Genomic DNA, 11,663 nt, shown 5'->3' on the forward strand with positions numbered 1-11,663 from the left:
TAACTTCATATATAGTTCTAATGTGTCTAGTGCTGTCCTTCAACTAGTTTGCAATGCTACTTTTATTTGCAATGCTACTTTTATATAACAGTAATAGATGAATGTACTTATCATGTAATGTTCCTTTGCTTACTCTAATCATAAGTAGCTGAGCAATACTGGTTTATCATCCTTGTAATTAGCTACTCATGCATAGTCTTGTTAGTAGAATTAGTGAAACACTTGATTGCACTTGAATTCTGAAATGGCTGCATGAGCACTTCATGTTAAGTGGTTTTTTCATCATGATAATCATGTTTTCTGTGAATATGTTGTATACAAAAGTTGTAGCTAACTTCCATGTATTGCTAGTCCTAGAATTCATGATTTTAGGCCTACTAATTTAAAAGTTATAGATTTTGCAAGTTCCCATCCAGTTTCTGTTTTATTTTCTGTATTGATCTGATTGATGATGCTTTTTGGCTTAGTTAGTTATGTTTTCTATGAATATGTTGTATACAAAGTTGTATCTAACTTCCTGTAACACCCTAAAACTTGCTCTTTTTGAAATGGGGTTAAAAAGATTTAATTTTAGATTTTTGTGCTCATTAAAACATATGAAGTAAAAATTTTCATGAAATTAAAATTTATTATAAGATTTAGAAACATGTTGGTGCATACATGCTGCTGCATATTTATTTTTATGATGCTTGGGTTTGATCAAATTTTAAAAGAATTTGAATTTAAATTGAAATTGGGTTTGAAAATGTGTTGAAGAAAATAGAAAAGAAAAATTTTATGTATGCCCTTCCTTCCCTAGGGCTGGCCCAGCAACCACGAGTCTGCGTCGTCCTCTCTTCGCTTGGTCTTGCTGACCGGTGGGCTCCACATATCAGCGTTATATTCAACAACTTTGAATCGTACCCGGGCCGGACTCCATCGTTGAGTCCTCATCCGCTGCTGCCACAACTCCGCGCCGCTCACGCCTCCTCCCATTGCCTTGCCTTCCAAGCCACCGGCTCTCTTAAATAGGAGCCGCCAACCGAGACGCCTCTCCCCATCCTGTTCCAAGTCGCAAGTCCGTCGCCTTGGCCGCCGGCAGCTTCGGAACCACTGATGGAAGCGCACGACCGCGTGCATGAAATTCCAGCTGCAGCATTCTTCTCGTCCTGCTTGATCTTCACGTCCAGCCATGCAAGGCCGTCAACGACGCTGCCTATGTTCGTTGGTGAGCATCTCCATGCCTTCCTCTCTGCGTTGACTACTCTGCTGCATGCTGCTTTTGCATGTATGATATACTTCTACATGCCTTATCTACATATACTTAATCATGCATCATCTATTTCTTTATTCAAAATTCTACTCCGTCTCTTCTAGATCAATGCGAGCTATCTTCTTTGTCCATTTATCGTATGTTTCTCATAGCTCATCGATAGTCATGTTCTTTTGGTGTATAATAAATTCTAGACTGAGTACGTATAGCTCCAAAGTTAATATTCTTTTGGTGTTTATTTAAATTTATATTGTTGCAAAGGATTAGAAATTATTATTAATATAATATTTCTATGCCGTTCTAAAAATATGAAAATAAATGATCAAATAAAATATGAATTTGAATGGCGTACATATATTAGTATCTTTTACATGAAAATCTCCTCCCAATCGTTCAAACTTCAGACCTTGAGCATTTGTATTAATTAAACCGTAACTCCGATTTGGTCCATTCAACTTGCGTTAGGTTCGTAATTTCATGATCTACATGTTCATACTACTGTTAGATATGTTTTTAACTTTTAAAATTCAAGGTTAGATTTAATCTATTATTTTATTAAATAAAATCTTGTTTAATTCATATCTTCTACGTTTTAGCTCCGAATTGACCCGTTTAAGTTGTGCTAGATTCATTACAACGAGATCTACGTTTTAGTAACAATGTTTATCATGTCACTATTTCTGGAATTTAATGGTTTAACACCTAACTTGAATAATAATTATGCAACCGGATTTTATAGGCAAAATATGACATGTTTTACTTTACGTTTTATAATTCAAATTTAAATTTGATTTAATTCAATTTATATAAGCTTTTATATAGTTAAAACATGTGAAGCTTATAGTTTTATATTTTCCTTTATGAGTAAATCTTTTGGTAGCCGTTTCTTTCAAACCGTACCTCTGATTAGCGTGTCTCTCGCGACTATGTGTTCGTAGTGATGTGTAGAATTATGTTTCAAACTCTTTTATTTATTTTTGTATGATTGGTGTACTATTCTAATTTAGATCTTTTGCTTGCTTCGTGTATGATTGCATGGATGCTTGTGTAGTGCTTTATGATCCTGTCCAGTCGGTGAGTTATACGTGGTGAATCAAGAAGCGGATCTTTAAAGTTTTGGACTTAAAGAAGGATCTAAGTTTAAGGCAAGTATAGCATGGGTTCTTCCTTATTGTCCTATACACCTTTAATCATTTAATTCATGCTGCATGTGTCTACCTTGACTGCCACTAAGGATTTTCTAGTACTTTGTTACCATGTACCTTGATACCTTTGGGTTATTGCATTGGGTAGTTTCATACTAGTGCTCAACTACAACCATGATCTTGTAACTTGACTAATGGTATATGCAATAAACACTAAAAGATGCTTTTTAGCAACATAGAAACAGGAGGCTAGAGTGTTTAACTATTTTCTAAATGCTCTAGATTCCTCTACCTAAGGACTTATCTGTAAGTGATCATCCAGGACTTATAGTACAACTATGAGGGCTATATGGCTCTGGCTTTAGCTCAGTATGAGGACCTTTTCTAGCTTGTTAGAGGTTACCTTTATGGTGCAAGAAGGGCTCCAGTTTGTATGATCTCGGCCTACCAAGAGGGTGCAATTTGGTTTCTTTGTATTTTGTTAGTCACTCCTTGGAGGGGGTTCATGCTTACTGATGGGGAAACCTTAGCGGTCCTAACTTGTTAGACGAACCTTTGAAAGGTTTCATAGTGAACCCTGCCAACCTTCCTTGGAAGTGGGTCAAGAGATTAGCTACCTCAGTCAAAAGGGTAAATCATGACTCACAGTGAAAGTGTACAACCTCTGCAGAGTGCAAAACTGGTATATCAGCTGTGCTCACGGTCACGAGCGGCCTTGGAACCCTTACGGAATAGATGATGAACACAGATGATACTGATGATAAAGATGCTCATTAATGGTTAATTGTTTATGCTATTCATTATTCATGTTTACCTGATCATGTGTTTATATGGGCTTGTGATAAACTTATTGCTACTCCTTTGCTAAAATTGTGATTATTAAAAGCTAATCGCAGTTAAACCAGTGTCAGCCTTTTGAGCCTCATGAACCCCATGTTATATTTGTTGAGTACGACATGTACTTACGCTTGCTTTACTATTTAAATCTTTGGAAAAATCCCGGATGGGTACTAGATTGCTAGAGTTTGTAGGAATTATGCTTGTGATCAACCAGTCAGTTGTCCAAAATGGAATTGGAGTCTTCACCCGAAGATCAGAGTTATCTTTCTGTTGTTTGCTATCTAAGGTTATATTCTTTATACTAAGTATGTTATATATTGAGTATTGTCTAATGATATTACCCTTATTTGTAGTTGTATATGAGATTTGACTTCCTGGGCTCACATATGGTGCGTATCTAGTTTTGTCCTTAAAACTGGGTGCTACACTTCCATATATTGCTTGTGCTAGAATTTCATGATTTTAGTCCTGCTAATTTAATAGTTATAGATTTTGCAAGTTCCCAGACAGTTTCTGATTTACTTTCTGTATAGATCTAATTGATGTTGCTTTTTGCCTTAATTAATCATGTTTTTTTGTAAATATATTGTATACAAAAGTTGTAGCTAACTTCCATGTATTGCTTTTCCTAGAATTTCATGATTTGAGGCCTGCTAATTTAAGAGTTATAGATTTTGCAAGTTCCTAGTCAGTGTCTGTTTTACTTTCTATACAGATTTGATTGATTTATGCTCACTGTGATTGTATATGCCCACTGTGTTTATATATGCTCCTTTTGATAGGCAGCAACTACTTTGTAGAGGCTCCTCTCCTACTTCTACTACTCTCCTCTCCTCTCCTACTACTCCTACTACTACTACTAATCTCCTCTCCTCTCCAACTACTCCTACTTCTACTACTACTCTTCTCTCCTCTTCTACTACTACTCCTACTCCTCCTACTCCTCCTCCTACTACTACCCTACTACTAATACTACTATGTTTATATATGCTCACTATTTTTGTTTGGCCTCCTCTCCTCTCCTCTACTACTACTTCTACTTCTCCTACTCCTCTATGTTTGGTAGCAGCTGCTATTTCTTTTTGGGAACAAGCAGCTCTTTTTTGGCAAACTCTCATCTTCTCTCCTTTACTTTGCCAATGATGAAATTATCCAACTCTAGAAATTATCTAGAATATGAGCTGATGATCATGAACTTATGAGGAACTTGGCATCATTAACAGCCACCCCTGCTGTTTTTTTTTATATGCTCACTAATTTTATATATGCTCACTATGTTTATGATGCCTTTATGCTCCTAGTTCTTGATCAAATGATGTTTGACATGTTTCTGAGGCCTCTGACACTACTACTACTATCATGACCTTCTCTTTTATGATGCCATGATGCTCTAAGTTCATGATCAAATGATGATTGACATGATTCTGAGGCATCTACTATTGCTACTACTCGTTTTTTGATCTATTGCTATTTTTTTATCTTCTCGCATATCTAAAGTCAACTTTCTTGGTTCTGTTACAATAAAATGTGAAATGTCGTAGACAAGAGATAGTGCAAAGCCCTGAGCATGAGCCAATCTTTGAAGAGCTAGAACCAGAGCACATTACTCAGGAGCAGTTCAACGATGAGATAGACAAGGGTCTAGTAGAGATGCTTACTCAGGATCATTCCGATGAGGAAGAGGGATAAGAGGGAAGAGCAAGAGTGACTGCTGGAGGCGATGATGAAGAAGAAGATGATGATGATGAAGACGAGGATGAAGAAGAGGCATACGAAAGTCCCGAAGATCCTTTCCCATGTGAAGTCAGACGGAAGCCAATGGAGGAGCTGGAAAGGATTTTTACCCAAACGAGGATGTAGGGATAAAGCCTTAGTTTGCAAAATTTGCTAATGCTTTGATCGTGTTACAATTACTAACACTTTGACCTCCTGTATATATAGGCCCCTCCTAAAACTCGAAAAAGACGACGTCGACATCCACGACATCTCGCCGGACAAGATAGAGCAGAGGAAGGGAGATCAAAGGCAACAGCCATAGAGTTGGACATTGTCGCCTCTGCTCCACAACCCCAAGACACGGCCATGAACTCAGAAACCAAGCCGAAGAGGAAATGGGGGGACAGAAAAAATAACCAATATCTAGATAAGGCATGCTATGTGATCATAGAGGTTAGGCCAGCAGGGGAGATCCATAAGCCGAAGCATCTCAAAGGATGAATCTATAATGCGATTGGAGCCCTAGTAAGAGATCAGTTGAACCTAGTTGTCATCAGCTAGAAAAATGTGCCAGAGGAGACAAAGAGAGATCTATGGGAGAAGTTCCTGATGGTCAATTTCTGGTTTTCGAAGGGAAGCCATCAACTAGTACAATGTCAAGCTCTGAAGATAATGGGAGAGTCATTCTGACGTTGGAAGTCAGACCTCAACAAGAACTATATCCAAAAGGGGTTAACTTCCTTCAACGAGTTTGGCCACATAACTCCTAGTCAATGGGTGGACCTTGTGGCTCAGAAGACTTCATCAGAAGCATTGGCCCTCAGTGCTCGTAACACCGAGCCGACAAAGAAGAACCAACACCACCACCATCTAGGGCCTAGTGGCTACTATGGTAAGGAAGACCAGTTTAGGAAGATGGAGGAAGAGGCCATTGCATCTAGGTCATTCGACTTGAGTGGGTTGAAGGTAGGCTCAAGGAACTAGATCCTTGGGAGGAGTACTAATATAGAAGCATCTAGTGGGCTTAAGTTTAATAACCCAGAGATGGAACAGGTAGTATCAAAGATGCTGAAATATGATAAAGACAAGGAGAAGGGCTCATCCAAGCCTTCCAGAGAGAGGGACGAGCTTAGCCTTGCCTTGGGAAACCCTGAGCACACAGGCCACACCAGGGGGCTAGGGAAAAGAATGACCTAGAAGCATGGATTCGAAGAGGACCAACACATGTATAAGAAACATGGCACAGACCGAGAGTCTAATCTTAAGCTCGCCATGAACGCTCTAGTTGCAAAGACGCTGGAGGAGCAAGGATTGTCTTCGGAGCCAAGGATAGTAATGATGCCACTTGGAGAACTATTATTAGTTAGCAGGCCTCAAGATGTTCCTAGTAGCCAACGTCCACTACAGCCACAACCCACATCGATCGCATCCGGGAACCAACTAGTTGCACCTTGGTGGTTCTCATCGACAGGCAGGACACTATGATGGAGGTGGCAAAGGGTGTGGCACATCCCCCTAGCGGCTTGCATCACAATAATAAGATCCCACCGGACTACACTAGGGTCGAGGTGCATTCTGTGAAGCCTGAGTTCATGCAGTGGAAGATAGACCACCCAGGGACTGACGTTACTCGAAGAAGTAATGAACCAGTTCATCATCTAGCACAAAATGGTACATTGTATTGACTACTTTGCCGCCTGTTCAATGTTTGGAGGGACTTTTTGAGGAGGGGGAGATACTTTCGCCATCTCATGACGACCACTTACCTGAGATGCCACATTCTTCACCGCCTCCTAGTGAGCACGTGTATGAGATGCCACAACCTATGCCGTAGTCTTCCCCACCTCCTAGAGAGCACGTGCTTGAGATGTCATAGCCTTCTCTGCCTCATAAGGAGCAAGGGCCTCCTAGCAAGCACGTGCCTCTAGAAGAAGTTCATGCACAAGAGGGTGCCCGCAAGGAGCTAGAAATTTGGCAATAGATTCCAATCAACATAAGACCAATTTATACGTCGATAAAAGATGTCACGTCGATGTGCAAGTGGTATGCCCATGACCAGTTCAAGACTGAGAACCAAGTCAAAGAAGTTCCACCATCCGAGGAGGCCCTCAGCCGCATCCAGAAACTGGCAAAGAGGTATCCAAATGTTGATGACACCAAATAGTCAAAGGATTGCTCAAAAATCTATGAAAGAGGCAAGCCCTTCCTACCAAACCAGGACATCCAACGCCTACCACTTAGAATAAAATGGTTCCATGATTGGTACATGCGTGCTCTCTAGATGAAAATACAAATCATACAATCACGCTCCCCTGCCAACACATTTGGAGGCCCAGATGGGGTAATTGACTTTGACTTCAATGACGTCCAGACAATGTTTCACCTCAGAGAAATGGAAATGAATCTAGTCTGCACGTGGTGCCTGTAAGTCCTTGCCCTCTTGATATAATATGATTCTAATCTTTGGATTTTGTTGTAACTAACCCATGGCATGATTTGTAGAATGCAAGTGCACATTTCAAAACAAATGCCAAGTGTGCGATTGGGGGTACGTAGATAGCCAAACTTCAATTATGCTAAAGAATGGTCACTGGATTGCAATGAGATAGCTACTGGAGAGACCATTGAGCAGAAAGGGGAAATCCAAAACAAGGAAATAAGGGCGGCGGACCTTAAGACAGTGGCGTACATAGCCCTAGCTTTTAAATACCTCCTTTTGGAGGTATTTAAATTCATGCAGCCGCCACTAGATTTATATAGGCGTCGATGTCGGGATGGGCATGGCGTGGGTCTTTGATTCAATAGATAAGGACCCAGTGACATACAAAGACTTCATATCGATTCTCAAGACGTATACATATTGACAATCCTCTTATATACCATGTAATGTTTACTTTTGGATACTAACAAGTTGCATTTGTTAAATTCATTCGAACAGGGCATATAGGTACTATGTTAAGACTCACAAAGGGAGGCATGATCCACAAAGGAAGCGTAACCTGTGTGTCAAAACACTATGTGCGGTAAGTGTAACTTACTTAAGTACTCCATTACGTTGCTGTAAAAAGCATTACTTAACATTTTTATATGTGAAACACACAGTGCCCCAAGCAGAAGTTTGGAAGTTTACATTGTGGATACTACGCATGCAGTATGATGAGTAACACCACTACCTACAAGAGACACCCCTGTAGGTAAGTTTGAACCTCTTCAACCTCTTTATATGCTCACCGTGTTCAGATATGCTCACTGTTTTTATATATGCTCACTGTTTTTATATATGCTCGCTGTTTTCATATATGCCCACTTTGTTTAGATATGTCCTCTATTTTTAGATATGCCTAAACTTATTTTCTTGTAGTGGCAAGATGAGAAAGGTGTGAGAAATAATCCACACAAAGATGACAACCTCTTGGAGCTCGTCGGCGACCTTTATAACTTCATAATAGACCAGATTCTACACGTAAGAGGCATTTACCATGACCGAGCAACCGAATTAGGTAGGAATCCTTAGTACCAACATCTTCGTGAGTGGGAAAGGCTAGGCTTAGGCCATTGATTAGACTTGTGAATGGAATGTGACATTGGTAATGTTATCGGACTTGTGGAATGGTCGGACTTATGGATTATGTGAATGTAATGATGAATTATATTTGTTCTTGCGATTTGGACTTGTAGTCTTATTGGATATAATGTTCTTGTGAATTATATATACATACATACATATATATATATATTCTTGTGAATTAGCTGTTGATATAATGGCCTTGTGAATCATATATGTTTATATGTTCTGGTTAGATTTGAATTTACAAATCTGAATTTTTTTGGCGGAAAAAGGTATTGTAAGGGCGGTTAAAGCGGTTCTATATTTAATCGCCCCTACAAATGGAAACTATAGGGGCGGTTAGTGTCACAGCCGCCCCTGCAAATCTAAATTGTAGAGGCGACTGGTGTTATCAGCCGACCCTGCAAATCCTTTTGTAGCGGCAGCTCGTAACACTAGCCGCCCCTACAAATCGATTTGCAGGGGGCGGTTTGGGAACCGCTTCTACAAATCAACGATTTGTTGACACGGTCGACAGTAGTAGTGATGGTGGCTGTTTTCGTTTTGCATTCAGGTCAGATCCATACCAAATAAGATGCATTCTATATTATATTTATCAAGCTGTTTAATGATAGTTTTTCCATGGATCCTCATCGTGTTCAATATTTCAAATATTGATGTACTACCTCCATTCCAAAAAGAATACAATTCTAGGCACATTCTTTGTTAAAGTATCTAAATTTTTGACCAAATATATGGGTAAAACGTTTATGACATCAAATAGGTATACTATAAAAATATATCTCATTACAAATCTAAAGATACTTATTTGATAACATAAATATTGATATATTTTATATATAGTTAGTCAAACTCAAGATACTCAAGAATGCAACATAAAGAAGCACAACTTGATGATAAATAACCCATAACGATACCATGGTAACATATATCAAAAGCTAGACCTTTTATATATACTCCCTCTAGTCACCAATAAGGGACATATATATTCAATGGTAGCATGCATGTTATTTTGTAATTATTTGATAAAGACGTGTCTTTTTTCTCTTGAAATATAGTTTAATAAAAGTATATTATTGCTATATTTTATAAACATTTTGCAAAACCTATTTAGTTAAAGTTTCTTGTGGAGATTATGTCGAAATTTCTAAAAGATCACTCATGTGTGACCGAAGGAAGCACTATATATCCTTGGATAAATAAGCACTCATGGGCCACCATTAGTTCTCTTTTTTTTCCGAAGGTACTTATAACACATCTATATATCTCTTTACATATGTATAAAATAAAAATCAGACACATGCGTAGAGAGTAAACTCTATCGGTCTATCCTTGTATACTATTGCAAGACACTTCTTAAACTACAACTAATGGAACAACCGCTAGTGTTGACGACAATTCTAACTAGTATAGAAATAACGAAATTTCAGCCATGCATATGCGACCGAGGAACTGAGAAAGAGAGATACCAGAACCTCAAGTACAAAGGTGCACATCCAGAGTGGCACTGTGACTTGGTGCCAGACTGCCAGTTACCTAGAGTCTCAGTTCAAGGTCGAGATCCAGATGCTCACCCTGGTCAGCTGTGTCGGCGCTGGTGGCCGCAGGTGCAGCAGAGGCCCTGACCCAATTGAGCATCAGCCACCACCCTGTCCATATCTCTAGTGGCCTGATGTTCACCGGTGCGAATAGCGCGGCCCGCCTTTGCAGCATTCTCGCTCGAAAATTCGGGACGACGGCGGTGCCAGTGCCATTCCCATCACGGCCACCGGCAGGCACAGGCTGAGCGCGCATAGCGCTGCCACCGTGAGACAGCGATGGAATGGACAAGGTGGCAGCGCTACTGACGCTGCGGTCGACGATCGACGACGACAACGCCGGCTCAGCGATGGTGACGACATGCTAGCCGTCGTAGACGTAGGGGTTCCAGCTGGTGCTTCGCTCCTTTTTGTGGGCATTCTGGTGGCCACCGAGCGCCTGCGACTTGAGGAACGTCTTGTCACAGAAAAGACAGGGGTAAACACGACGACGCACGTTCCTGCCGCCCACGTCGCTGCAGTCGCCGGAGCTGACGCAGGCCGCTGGTGCCAACGTCAGGGACAGGTCCACCGCCGCTGCCCCAGCTCGTTGTGGAGCACTAGATGGTAAGCTCTCCATGCGCGCAAAGGCGTTTTTGAAGTAAGCAATGCAATTTACCTTGCGGTCGTGGGTTCTCTCTGCCTCGCTCTCCCGGTCTATATATATCTACATAAACATTGTTGCATCTCAAAGTATATAACTTTGACGGCGACACATCACCCCCCACATGCATTCACCAATTTTCAAGCTGAATTTGTGCATGGTACATTATTGTTACTCGAACCATGGCTTCTAACCCCTTCAACAACATATATTACATCCTGACCACTTCACTTAGATATATGCATGTTTATTCAGAAAATGATTCATATTATATTCATTATAACCTTTGTTGGCAGCGAGTTGGACACAACACCATTTGCTCATCTAATAGATTCAATTCTTTACATCGACAAAATTGTCAATCTTATCAGGGGACATAACTTTTTGGACAAATAATTTTTATCTGACTCTATATGAATATTTTCGTACAATCTGTTAACTAAGTACAACAGTTATTTACTGTGGCTTCGGCAAACAAACAGAAGCATTTTTATTTTTTCCTGATGTAAATACTCTATATATTAGAGATTACTATTTCTTTACAAAAAGAGATATTACTATTTGTTTAACATATATTTTTGTTAGCAATCTACATTTACACTCATGAATAAACTAGAACGCCTGATTCCAATAAAGTATTGATACCATGGTGATTCTAAAGATATTTGGGTATTAAATAAGTTGAACAGATATGTTTTCAATTACCAAGTCACAGATCTCATCAGGGGTACAGTTTTCATATAAATGTGTCTTCATCCAACTAAGTCAGAAAAGGCAGGTATTAATTTTCAAAAACAATCTTCAAACTTATAAGAACTTTCGGATAGAACTATGGTAAAATAATCAACGATTGTTATAATAATTGGTTTATGATAGAAAGCGATTGCAATAATGTCGTTTGGGTAGAAGGATTGTTTTATGAATGAACCGTGTTTTGTCTAAATTTATCATCTAGATGTAT

Source organism: Miscanthus floridulus, chromosome 3 (assembly GCF_019320115.1).
Source record: "Miscanthus floridulus cultivar M001 chromosome 3, ASM1932011v1, whole genome shotgun sequence".
NCBI classification, from domain to species: Eukaryota; Viridiplantae; Streptophyta; class Magnoliopsida; order Poales; family Poaceae; genus Miscanthus; species Miscanthus floridulus.